Raw genomic sequence first — 13060 nt, forward strand, 5'->3', positions numbered from 1 at the left:
GGAGGCGGCGGCGGCGCCTGCTCCCTCCTGAACTTCGCTGCTCTGCGCGGGGAAGGCGCCGCCGCCGTCGCTGCCCGGCTCCGTGGGCTCCCTCTGGGCCCCCGCGCGGCCAGCCCTCACCTGCGGCGAGGGGGGGCGAGGAGAGGTCGCCTGCAGCCGAGAGGCACCTGGGCTGGGGCTGTGCCAACGGGGGGCCCTGACCGCCGCCCTCGCGGCACCATGGTCCCTGTCACAGTGCATGCTCCGCACGACTGACTAGGAAAGGCGGGCCACAGGTGCAAAGTCATGCTCCCGCCAAAAGGACTGTCCAGCTCTAAAGAAGAGCAGCGGGCTAGGAAGGCAGTGCTCCAACATGCCTCATGGTTTCCATCCATCTTTCATTTGAACCTGGGGCAGGGCCCTTTCAATGACTCCTCTCTCCCCCCTACCCTGGAGAGGGGTCAAGGAAGAAGCTGAGACACATGAGGGCACCTATTCACATGCCGGGTCACAGATTAGAGCAGCCTCCTGGCTCCTCGGATTTGCGCCAGCTGGCTGCAGTCAGGGAGGGACTGTATTTGAATTAGGGGCTAGCTGTGCCAGCCAGACCCCAATTGAATGGTGCCCCTTCTTTCCCCCCTTCCCTTGTCTTGAGGAGTCTTAACTGCACAGTGTTTAAAGAAAAATAAAGGGAAAATGCCTATGCTCTCTTTGGCAGGACTTTTCTAGATCCTGTCCTCAAAAAGAAGAGGTGGCCCTCACCCAGCTCAAAACAGGATCCCTGAGAAGTGGGAGAAAGTAGAAGCCTCTTACCCTGGAGAAAACATAGGCCATCTCTATTAGGCGAAGGCTCAAGCTAGTTGCTTTCTAAAACAGCCGTGTCTCTGCGTGTGTAAAGGAGAACCAAGACCTGCAAGGTTAGGGTTTGAAGTGAAAGCTGTTGGGGGGTTGTAGGTGGACAGAGATGCAGAAGAAGGAGCTGGAGAAGACAGGACATTGGAGAGGAAAAGCGAAGCAATGGATGGTGATAGCATGGGGGGAGTAGGAATGCCTAGGGCAATGGGTCTCAACCTTTTTAGACTCAAGGCACCTCTCCAATTCTGGTGCCAAGAACTCAGATAGACTACAACAGATCAGAATGTATTTAATGCCATGGATTCCCATTTAGACTCTCTGGGTTTATCTTGTGAGTCATGTTTCCACACCCGCCAGTGCTAATGTGTGACACCCCTGAAAGGATTTCAGCATCCCGACTGAGAATCAGTGGCTTAAGGAGTGAACTAGGTAAAAGGCCAAGAGGCATGTGACTCAAAGTAGAAGGAGTCCAGATACTTGGAAGGTAGCTACCCTGGGGCAGATAGGTACTTCTTAAGTGAGAGGTGTCATATCCAAGTGCATAACAAAAGACAGTTTATAACTGGAGTGATCCAATGTCTTGGTAGGACGTTTTTGGAAAGTGTAACTCATATGTCTTATTTAAAAAAAAACCCTCTCTCTCTCCTCAGTGGCCACCTTTGGTACATTTATTCCCCTCTACACACCATTTTGACACTATTGACCTAGTCAAGCCCTAAACTTCCTTCCAAAACCCAAAAAAGCCTATCTGGCTGCCTTCTCCTTACCTACTGCTTCTAGTAACCAAGCCCTGCTCCCTGTGCTGCTCTCCCTGAGGATCCAAGTTTTCCTGTGTGAAATTTAATGCTGGGTGGAAGGGGAAGGGGGAGGTAGGCTTTCTGTTAATGAGAATTAAGCAACTACAAAGTATCACAGGTGTCTGGAGACTGGTTCCTCCAGGCTTGTGGCCCAGAATATGGGAAACATAAAACAACAGGGCAGGGATGATGTGTAGGGGGTGCGCACGGGTACATGTGCACCCCCTGTGCGTGGCGGTGTACCCCCTGCAAAAAGGTGCCTGTGGGCGGTTGCCACTTTCCAGCATTGCCAGCGGCATCTGTGGGCAATCCACAATCGCTGCTGGCTGCCGCCAATGCGGCCGGTGGCGCCTGTGGATGGTTGCCGACCCCTGGTTGGCGCTCGCCACCCCCCACCCCCACTGCCGGCAGTGTCTGCGGGAGCTCCCAGCTTACTGCCGCCGCTCTCCTGATGCCACCAGTGCAGCTGTGCTCCCCCAGCCACTGGGGGCATGCGCTGTCCTTGCAACAGGGAGGCAGCCGCTGCTCCTGTAGCCTCAATAGTAGTGAAATGCCTCCGTGTAACATCCTTACAGCTGGGCTTCACAGAAGGAACTAGCAATTCTTATGTATTATTTTCAGGTTTAAAAACTTCAACTAGCTAAGGGAAATGTATGCTACCCATTACAGGTAGACTGCTTCTTCCTGTGTGGAATAGTTCTTGAGGACATATACATGTGTGGCTGGCAAGGGACAGCAGTGCAGTGCAGGGATATTGCTCTGCAGAAAAGTGTCTAGACTATTCAGGAAGATGTTAGAAGATATTTTATGGTTCCTTGTAGAAGGGGGAGAATTGGGCATAGATGTTAAACATGAGGACCCATAATACATTTTTTCATATTGGTATGTTTGTAAATGAGATTCAGTTATGGCCTAGGACAGTGGTTTTCAACCGATGGTCTGCAGACTAGGTCTAACAGGTGCACAAAAGATGACTGTGATCAATACACTTACAATTCAATGGGGTCTACACCTCCATTCAAAATGTTTAGGGCTCTGCAAATGAAAAAAAAGTTGAAAACCACTGGTCATGGGGCCTCCAGACACCGTGATGTGATTCATGGCCAAACTATACCTGAAGCTCCCTTTCGACTGCAGCTTTTCTCTTCCTGATGATATTCATTATTCTATACTTAGTATAAATATAGTCTATAACTAAAAAGTAGAAATGCCAAAGTAGAAATGCCAAAATAATGTAAATAGAAAAAAATTATATTCAAACACATTCTGTTATTTAAGGGATTATAATAGAAAGTGCCTTAAGAGGATAAGTAGAATAGGCAGTAATTAATTTTCAAAATGTTTCTATTTATCTATGACATGTATTTTTAATTGGAAAGCATTTTTTTTTAATGACCAGAATAAAAAGCGTATTTTCTTGAGAATCTTATCTTTCTAACAGTGTTATTTTTAATTAATTATGTGATGTGGTGAACATTGGATAGCATTTTTGAATAGCTAAGGAGCTAAACTAACGTTTACTCTATTTGGATTTGATGAGTAAACTTTACAAAACTATATTCTCCTACTCTATTTCTGTGGTGATGTGAAGTACTCGAAAACAGGAAGGAATAAAGGATTGCATTGAGAGAGTGGAAATAAACAAACTTGTGGCATTCAGGTATTCACAGGCCTCTCAAAGAATTAGAGATAATTCAACATTACTTTGAATCCAGAAAGGTATTTATTTCAAGTTTAAAAACACCAACTAGCTAGGCAAATGAATGCTACCTGTTACAAGTAGGCCGCTTCTTCCTGTCTCCTAGTGAAATATCTAGTTCATTTTTTTCATTATAATTTTTCTCATCTCTGTTCATTCTTCTAGTCACACTACAGTCTCAATTCTGTAAAGTGTTCTTCTTTTCCTATTCCTGAAATACATACTTGGAAACTGACGGCCATGTCAAGCAGTTATTTTAGTGTTCCCCATTCTTGTGGTTTTTACTTGCAGTTCTATTATATTAGATATTTCTAATAAAATTCTTGCTTTGTAGAATCAGGTGAGTACCTGACTTTCAGTTTCCACGTAAAAAAATAAGAAATAAAACCAATTTCTAGCTTTCATAATTTCATAGTTTCATAGTAGCTAGGGTCAGGAGGGACCTGATCAGATCATCTAGCCTGACCCCCTGCCATAGGAGGAAATGAGTGCTGAGTTCACAAGACCCCAGACAGGTGATCATCTAACCTCCTCTTAAATTTGCCCAAGGTAGGGGTGAGGACCACTTCCCTAGGAAGTTGGATCCAGATTCTGGCCACCCTAACTGTAAAATATTGCCTCCTGATCTCTAAACTGAACCTGTTCTCCATCAGCTTATTACCATTGTTCCTTTTCACCCCAGGTGGTGCTGGGGAGAATAGGGCTCTACCTATTTGTTGTTGATCTCCCCTGATGAGTTTGTAGGCAGCCACCAGGTCCCCCCTCAGCCTCCTCTTGCCGTGGCTGAACAGGTTCAGGTCCCTCAGTATCTCCTTGTAGGGCCTGTCCTGCTGCCCTCTCACCAAGGGGGTGGCCCCCCCTCTGAACCCTCTCCAGGCTGGCCACATCCTTTTTAAAGTGTGGCACCACGTACTGGACGCAGTAGTCCAATTATGGCCTGACCACTGTCGAGTAGAGTATCACCTCTCTGGACTGGCTTGAGATACATCTTTGGATGCATGACAAGGTATGGCTGGCCTTGCTGGTTGCGGTCTGGCATTGGCAGCTCATGTTCATCTGGGAGTCAATAATAACTCCAAGATCCCTTTCCGCCTCTGTGCTTTCAAGAGGGGAACTCCCCAGCCTGTAAGTATGCTGTGGATTCCTTCTCCTGAGGTGCAGCACCCTGTATTTGTCTATACTGAACCCCATCCTATTCTCATCTGCCACTTTTGTAGTCTGTCTAAATCTAGTTGCGGCCTCTCTCTCCTTTCAAGTGTGTCCACCTCGCCCCACATCTTAGTGTCATCAGCAAACTTGGACAGCGTGTTTCCCACCCCCTCGTCCAAGTCGCTGATGAAGATGTTAAACAGTGCGGGCCTGAGGACCGAGCCCTGGGGTACCCCGCTGCTCACATCTCACCAGGTTGAGTACAACCCATCCACCACTACTCTCTGAGTGCGCCCCATTGGCCAATTTTTTACCCATCCAACTGTGAGGCATTAATGCCACAGTCGCTTAATTTATTGATGAGAACAAGGTGAGAGACAGTGTCAAAGGCCTTTTTAAAGTCTAAAAAGACTACGTCCACAGCGACACCATCATCCAAGGATTTAGTTACTTGGTCATAAAAGGCAATCAGGTTGGGCAAGCAGGACCTGCCTTTGATGAACCCATGCTGATTGCCCCTGAGCATGATTTCCCCTGCTGGCCCCCCACAGATGTGCTCCTTGATTCTCTCCAAGATCTTCCTAAGCACCAAGATGAGACTTACAGGGATATAGTTACTTGGGTCCTCCTTCCTCCCTTTCTTAAAAATTGGGACCACATTAACTAGTTTCATAGTTGTAGGAAATCATCGCTGCCTCTATGGTGCCGTTGTTACTGTATTTCCTTCAGAAAGTACTAAATGATGTTGCAGTAACAGCCATTATTGCACCATGCCAGCAGCGCACAATTATTTTTAGTCACTATACTGCCATAGTGATGCACTATAGGGAGGGAGCATGTCGCTACGGTGATGTAGCTGTGACATCATGGTTTGTGCCTACCAATGATACATCATGGTAGTGTGTTGCTACAGTGATGCAGCGTGTCATGTAGATGTGCCCCTTGGGTAGGAAATCTTGGTATGAAATCTTGAAAATGAGAACCAGAAAAAGACTTAAACTTAGACAACAAACAAAAAGAATACCAAGGTGTCATTTATAACATCTAATGATTTTAAGGCAAATGTGAAAGGATTTTAAAAAAGATGTATTTGTGAAGATAATACCAGATTAGTTTTTGTTTTCACTGCAAATCAGGCAATAATGTTAAAAGTTCAAAATGTGCGTAATGTCTGAACCTACTCTGGACTAATGGAAACAGAAATGAACTCTTGATTGGGAAAGGTATCAAGTGACAGGTCTGTTTTTCCCTCTCAGTTTGAGTCCCTGTAGACAAATTCATGCCCATTTGGCTGGCAGAATAGAATCTGAGCATTACTACCATTATACCTATAAATAATTTATTAACTAAGGCAAATAGATGCCAAGGTTAAAGGCTTTTTAAAGAGAAGTGGATGAAAGAGGATAATTAGTTTTTTCCAGGCAGTGTTGCAAAGTCCCATTCAGACACTGCAAACACTTCTGTGTCTAAACTAGACACTCACACAGCTATTGAAATCAGGTTGTTATCTTAAAATAAACTCCACAACTAACAGATGTGTCAGTTTACTTTTTCATACATTAATATCTGCGGTAGTCATCAAAGTAAAGAAGACATCAAATTACACTAAACTTTTCTGGGTGATTTAACTTCTTTCTTTAAACATTAGGGGTTTTATTCTTCCTTTTTATGTTTCTTTCTTTTTCTATTTCCAAAATAAATCCTTTTTACTCAGTTTTGTGTTGTGAATGAGGACCAAAGTTATAATGGAGGAAATCATCCTGAGCTTCTTGCAGCCCCAGTTTCATGAGTCACACATGGAGAGGGTTCCAGGAATAAAGCAAGGTAAAAATGATAGAGAGTTCAGGAAAAAACTGGATCCTGGTTTAGTGAGCCCTGCTGTTCAGCCACCAATTTACTCCAGTTTAGGAACAGGAGCAGAGCAACTTTGGAAAAAATTACAATATATTGGGCATGTCTACACATGCAATTAATGCACCTGAATTTTCTGTGCAGAAAATTCAGTCACATTAAACTGCACCCTCACACACATCTGAATGCCTGTCAGGAGCAAATTTGCTCATGGGATCAGTTCACCATAGAGCTTCTCCTGACCTGGTCTGGCCTCCTGAAGCAGGCCAGGGGAGCTCCAGCTTCCCCTGGGTGTCAGCCCTGGACTGGCAGGGACACAGGGGTTGGTCCTGATCTCCTCAGGGCAGGGGACAGCTGTCCTTGCTGCTGGCGCCGCTGCCTCCCAGCCACATTGAGATCAGTCCCAGTCTCCACAGAACTGCTAGGCAGCATCCCATGAGCCAAGGCAGCTCTCCCCACCCTTGTGGCTCTGTGCTGCCTAAGCTGACCTGGAGCAATTTGTTCCCAGTCAGCATCTGGGAACAGCACATTAATTTAATGCACCGATTTCTAGTGCCTGTATCTATCTAATTGCTGTGCACGTGTAGAGAGTGACACTTCACGGTGCATTAGATGAGTCTATTGTGCAGTAAAGTATCCCATGTAGATGTACCCACTGAAGATCAAATTAGGTCTTGATCACAACCACTCACAATTTTTTTTTATATAATTCTCTTGAGTAAAGGGGATGGACACAAAGGTATCTGTCAAGCTTACTGCTTTTAGTATCGAGGATCCAGCATAGCCAAAGCATATATTACTAGAATCTATCCCCTCTTGTTTATCATCAGGAGAACTAATGAAGCACAGGCATATCTTTACTTGTGTGACATTAGTGTAAGTAATTCTGGGATTAAGGACAGACAGGTACATTAGTAGCTGCAAAATTTGGAGTCTTGTCTCTTACGTGGTCAGGCTACTTGTTCTCTTCTAAAACTTTGGCAATTTGGACTTCACAGTCAACCCGAGACTCTTTAATAAACTTCCATTAAAGAGAAATAAATCTGTTGTTGTTTTTAGTGAAATCAGTCTAATCCTTGAAGTTTCCAACCCAGAGCAGTTTAGGAACATCAGAATATTGAGTTACAGTATTTTTGTTTTCTTTTTTTGTTTTTTTTGAAGACTTTAAGCTTGATAGGAATGAGTTACTGAAAAACTTAATTTCTTTAAATTTTAAATACAGTTTTAGTATCTATAATTTAAAAAAGAGTTTACACAGTTAGGCCCAGATCAAAAAGCAAGTTTTTGCGATTTAGGCGGAATAGCATTTCTAAAATTATTGATAACCTGACAAAAAACCCCATCTATCTCCTTAGTTATCTGAGAACCTATATGCCTTAACTTGCAACAGTAAAATTGAATAGGCACCTGAAGTTCTGATACCAAACATGGTTAACAGCACTGACAATTCATGCCTAAGACTCTTAGAGACTCACAAAGTTCCTTGACTTCAGGTACCTGAAAGGCTCAATCGTCTAGGCACACTTAGAGCCTAATTAACACACAGTGAAAGCACTAAATTTTGGAACAATGTTCACTTGAATTAGGCAAGGATCATAGGGGAAGGGACCTCACATGGTTATCTAGTCCATCCCCCTGCTCAAGGCAAGTTCATCCCCGACTAAACCATCCTAGCCAAGTATCTGTCTAGTTTGCTCTTGAAAACTTCCAGGGATAGAAATTCTACAGCTTCTCTAGGTATCCTTTTCCAGGACTTGACTACTCTCACAGTCAGGAAGTTCCTTGTAATATACAACCTAAATTTCTTCTGCTACAGCTTGAGACCATTGTTCCCAACTCTGTCCCCTGCAGCCACAGAGAAAAGCCTATCTCCATCCCCCAATAATTGCACTTCAGGTATTTGAAGAGTGTTAGCAAACCCCACCTTCAGTCTTTTCTTCTCCAAATGAAATAAGCCTGCCTGTTTCAGCCTTTCCTCATATATCATGCTTCCAAGGCATGCATTGACTTTGATATGGCATCCTATCGATTAGAGCACTTATCCAAAAGTGTAAGACCTGGGCACTCAGCCTAGGGGAAACATGAAGAAGAACTCATATCTCCTACCTCTCAACCACCAAGCAAGGAGGTTGGGAATTCTTCAACCTTCCTGCCAAAGCTAGAGCCACAAAATAATAAAAAATATAAAACTGATGGAGCCAGTGTTTTCCTTTTCTTTACCTGTTAGGTTTTATTAAGAAACTGCTTGCTCTATATTTTGAAATCCATTTCTGAAGTGGAAAGAACATGTTTAACGTTAAAAAACATTTATTTATTTATTTTGCCTGACTGTCAGGTACTACTTGTCTGTCTTTGTTTTCTCATAATTGTAGAAATATGATTAGACATAATTAATGGCCAAAATAACACTATCTCTACTACTGGCATTAGTTGCTTTGATTCATTTGTAACGATTACTAACTAGTATATAAACATGATTCTGAACAGGTTGCTGTAACAGAAACTGAGTTTGGATTATTTATAAACTTGTCTTTTACTCTTCATAAATATGTACTTGATTACAATCATGTTTATATGAATATTCACAAAAACCCAAGATTCATTTAGTCATGAAAAAACTGTTTCACAATGAAAAGTAATTTCTTTGCAGGTGGGAAAGCACTTGTAGTTTATAAAGGTAATAGCTTTCAGTTGGAGAGCAGAGACACATTGAACAGATTAGAGAATTCTGAGTATGTAATTGCCAGTATACTTCTGTCAAAATGCTACAGCTTTAGTATGCTGACTATTTTCAGTAATGAATGACAAACAAATTTGTAAAAATTATGGTTTGTTTCTAGGCAATTCACAGGCACAACGGAGTGTTAAATATATTGCTTGAATTCTTCAAGTAGTTGTCCTACTGCACTTTCCATTAGAACCAACAATCAGCTTTCTTTGGGGAAAAAATGTGGCTGGAGCTTCATTTAAAGTAGACATACTTGTTTAAAAAAAAGAACAATTTTCAGAAAGCAACAATTTTACTTCTGCTTTTTATTGCCTCCAAAATGCCACAGGAGCTATATTTAATAGTTAACCATGTAAAGTAGAATAGCAAATAAATGAAAATATTCATTGAGCCAGTAACAGCCTTTTTTTCTCATCTTTCTACAACAGTGCAGAAACTTCCTGCTTGTTCTGGTACCACAAAAATATGGCTTTTTTAAAACTAAGTTTTACCTGCCCTTATAAAATTTAAGGGTTGCATAAATGTGCATGTAGGGCACCCAAAATGTATAAGTAATTTTGTGCTATAAAGTGTGTTTTGTGTCACTGTGGATCTTGTTTGGCTGTAAAACATGATCATGTTTTCTGTGTGATTGTTATATATTGGGCCTCCTCTGTGACTGGAGAGGACCACCAGACCATTGCCTTTACATTCTTCAACAGAAACTGTAAAACCAGTTTAGTGACTCTTGCCAAATCCTGGAGTGCTGACCCTCTTTGAATGGATTGGTCTGCATTAGCAGTATTCCAGTGAGGCTGCCTCTTGACTGGGGCCCTGTGATGAAGTCAGAAAAGTTATTTAAGTTTCAGGCCACCTGGGCCAAGGGGTCTTTCTCTGTTTATCCCTTGGGTCCCCTGTGGAGGAGACAGGGAATGCTGGAAGCCTGAGGCGAGGTGGTAGAGAGAGCCAGAGTTTCAAGTCCAGTAGCTGTGTTGGGTTTGGACTGGGAGTCCAGGGAATGAGCTGATAGCTCACCCCCACAGCCGCTCAGGAAGTAGAAGAGATTGGCACTTCACAGCAGCTTGGCAGAGTCACATCAACAGGAATCCAGGGCAGGGGCAGAAACTGGCGTTCCCTAGCAGCTTAGCGGAGCTATATCAACTCACCAAAGGGCCCTTTGCAAGAGGGAACTGATGCCCCCAGGAGACAGCGATGGCAAGGGAGACGATACACCCTAATTCCGAGGGACTGACCTCTTTTAAGTCAAGACTCCCCCACTCTCAAACTGCTGAGCCTGAGGTCAAAGGCTCCTCAATAGGGGTAGGGGTGATACAGGGTATACCAGGATAGTTGTTTTGTTTTGCTTGACAGTATGTTGTGTTCTGGTCTTTGTCTCTGTAATAAATCAGGGGTTTGTGTTCATACTGCATGTGAGGGAAGGGTTGTTAGTTTTATTGGATACTGTAGTGATTCATTTAGTGTTGCCCAGGTAGACTGGGTGGGGGCTTGAGCTAAGGTAAAATATATTTGATACCCCCAAAACTGAACCCAGCACTTGTTGCTGCTGACAGGTGCACAGCAGAAGGGTTATATATGTATTCTAAATACCTGCAGGAACTAGATCTGTTCAGGTATTCATTACAAATAATTTATCCAATACATTTTGTTAATGATTAGCACATTTGCTTTTTTTTCTTTTTATATGGGCATTGCCATAGAATGATCAGGTAATAGTAAACAAATATTAGAGTGACACAGGGATTATATGTGTAGTTTTGGTGAAATCCTATCAGATGTAATATGAATTTTCTTCAGACCCCTTATTTCATCCATTACACCAGTTTAGGCTCAGTCTCTGACAGAGGTACTGTTACATTTAAAATTCACTGTACTCACATCCATTGAGTGACACGTAACTTACCCTCCTTTTTACACGGCAAAAGTGAAGCTAGCCCACTAGGTCTAAGGGGATCTACTCTGGTATAATTTACATGTAAATGGACACATCTACACATGCATTTACTCCAGCCTAGTTTTACTGTGCAGTAAGCTATGCCCACCAACCTCTGGTATGTAGGCCACCTGTTTGGTGTAGGCAAGGCTACCTCTGGGGAGGCCATCCTGGAGGTGTCTGGTGCCCTCCAGGATATGCTGTTGGACACTGTCCTCCATGGCCACAACTCCCAGGCAGTGGTGGCAGGGTTCTGTGCATTGGGGTTCCCCCAGTATTGAGGCCCTGATTGGGATGCACACCTGCCTGCTCCATGGAGACTGCCCGTATTAGAGCTGCAGGGGGCTCCATTCCATGGTCCTGAAGGCCATTGTAGATTATCAGGGCTCGTTCAAGCATGTGAATGCTGGCTGGGTAGGCAGCGCACAAAATACCCATGTCTTTAGGAACTCCAGCCTTGCAGGGCTAGTAGAGAGTGCCCTCTTTGCACTGGGGAGCTGAACCTGCAGCTGGGCGGCATCATGGTCCTGTTCCTGATCATCAGGTGCCCTGCCTACTTGCTTCTTTCCTGGCTGATGAGGCCCTACAGTGGCCACCTGGACCCCTGCCAGGCCCATTTTAATCACTGCTTGGGTCAGACCCGTGCCCCAATCAAGTGTGTGTCTGGCCACCTCAAGGGCCACTTGTGCAACCTCACTGCCCACATTGAGGTCACTGAGAACCTCCCACAGGTTATCATTGCAGCCTGTGTGTTGTATAATTTCTGTTGGACCCAGGGAAAGTTGTTCAGTGAGGCTTGGGAAGACAGGGGACAGCAGATGGAGGTGGCCTGGCAACAGGAGCACCAACTATGGTGTCAGTGGTGGATCCCCCTGGTGAGGCCCCAGGAGATCTACACACACACTGGCAGGGGCCAGAGCACTGAGTGCAGGGGTCCCTAGTGGACCACCTTCTGGAGCACTCCCTACTCTACCCCACCTGCCCCACCACCAAAATATCCCCTACCTCCTGCCTACCCCCAGCACCACTATCAAGGAAGACATATGTTCAAATAACTGATAATTTCCCTCATAGCATGCACCCCCACCCTCTGGTACTAGGGAGGACATTGCTACTGACATCAATGCCTTCCTGTGTGTGAGAGGCCTGTGGCTGCCCACCTGTGGGGCCACAAGCTGCTCAATAGTTTTTCACCATCTCCTGCTTCTCTGCATGCTGTGAGAGAGAACCCAGGGCCAGGGGAGTGCAGGCAGACCAGGCGGGGAGGGAAGGCAGGGGCAAGCATGGGGGCTGGTGCAGGTGGGGCTCTCCCCCCAGTGTGCAGCTTACCATGTGTCTGTGGCTGGCAAGACTGGCAGCTCAGCATGGCCCTCCCCATCAGTGATGGCATCTGGCAGTGCCCAGTGTACTGGTGTGCAGATGCCCATCCAGGCCCCCTCCCCAGGGTGAAGCTTGTGCTGCTGATGGCTGGCAGTGACATTGCCAGCCAGTCCTTGTGGCAGTGCCTGGGGCTTTGCAGCTGCTGAGGCAGGTGCTGGACAGGGCTTCCCAAGCTGCTGGTAGAATGAACAGCTGGGTGGGACAGGGTGCTAAATGCCCAAGGGCCCTTCCTCTGGTGTGTCACAGAAGGGGTTAGTGTGGGCAAGGGCTTGAGGGCAAGCTGCCCATGTCAGTAAAAAATTACTGTAGTTGGGGCCCCAGATGGAGAGCGCAGGTGTACATGAGGTAGGGGCAGACCTGGGCAGGGAGGACAAGAACACTGTGGGTCCTGCACTGGCTTTCTGGGCCCAACTTGACTGTCCTGCTGAGCAGCTGCCCGGAGTGCCTTGCACAAGGGCACAAAATAGGACTGGGACCTGTACAGCAGAGGCTATGCCCCACAGCAGCTGCAGTCACAGGGAAGGCTGCTGGGGGTCTGTGGCAAGCAGGTGGACCTGGCCCTGCTACCAGAAAGCAGCCCTGGGTTGCTGACAGAAGCCTGGTAGCAAGGCTGTGCAGGACCACACAAGAACACAGGGCTCCAGGAAGGCAGGAACAGCTGTGCTTTGGCCTGCCCAAGGCAGTACACATGG

The 13060-nt window shown here is 45.4% G+C and overlaps 1 long non-coding RNA gene across 1 annotated transcript in view; it reads left to right on the forward strand.

Annotated features, from left to right (window-relative positions):
* LOC109312205 overlaps positions 1-12451 on the forward strand; it is a 24419-nt gene extending 11968 nt beyond the window's left edge. Inside the window, exon 3 of the long non-coding RNA XR_002101737.1 lies at positions 12440-12451. This is a non-coding gene — a long non-coding RNA (uncharacterized LOC109312205). The remainder of the gene's footprint in view (positions 1-12439) is intronic.
* The last annotated feature ends 609 nt before the right edge of the window (positions 12452-13060 follow it).

Source organism: Crocodylus porosus, unplaced genomic scaffold (genome assembly GCF_001723895.1).
Source record: "Crocodylus porosus isolate Cpor-Errol unplaced genomic scaffold, CroPor_comp1, whole genome shotgun sequence".
Lineage (NCBI taxonomy): Eukaryota > Metazoa > Chordata > Crocodylia > Crocodylidae > Crocodylus > Crocodylus porosus.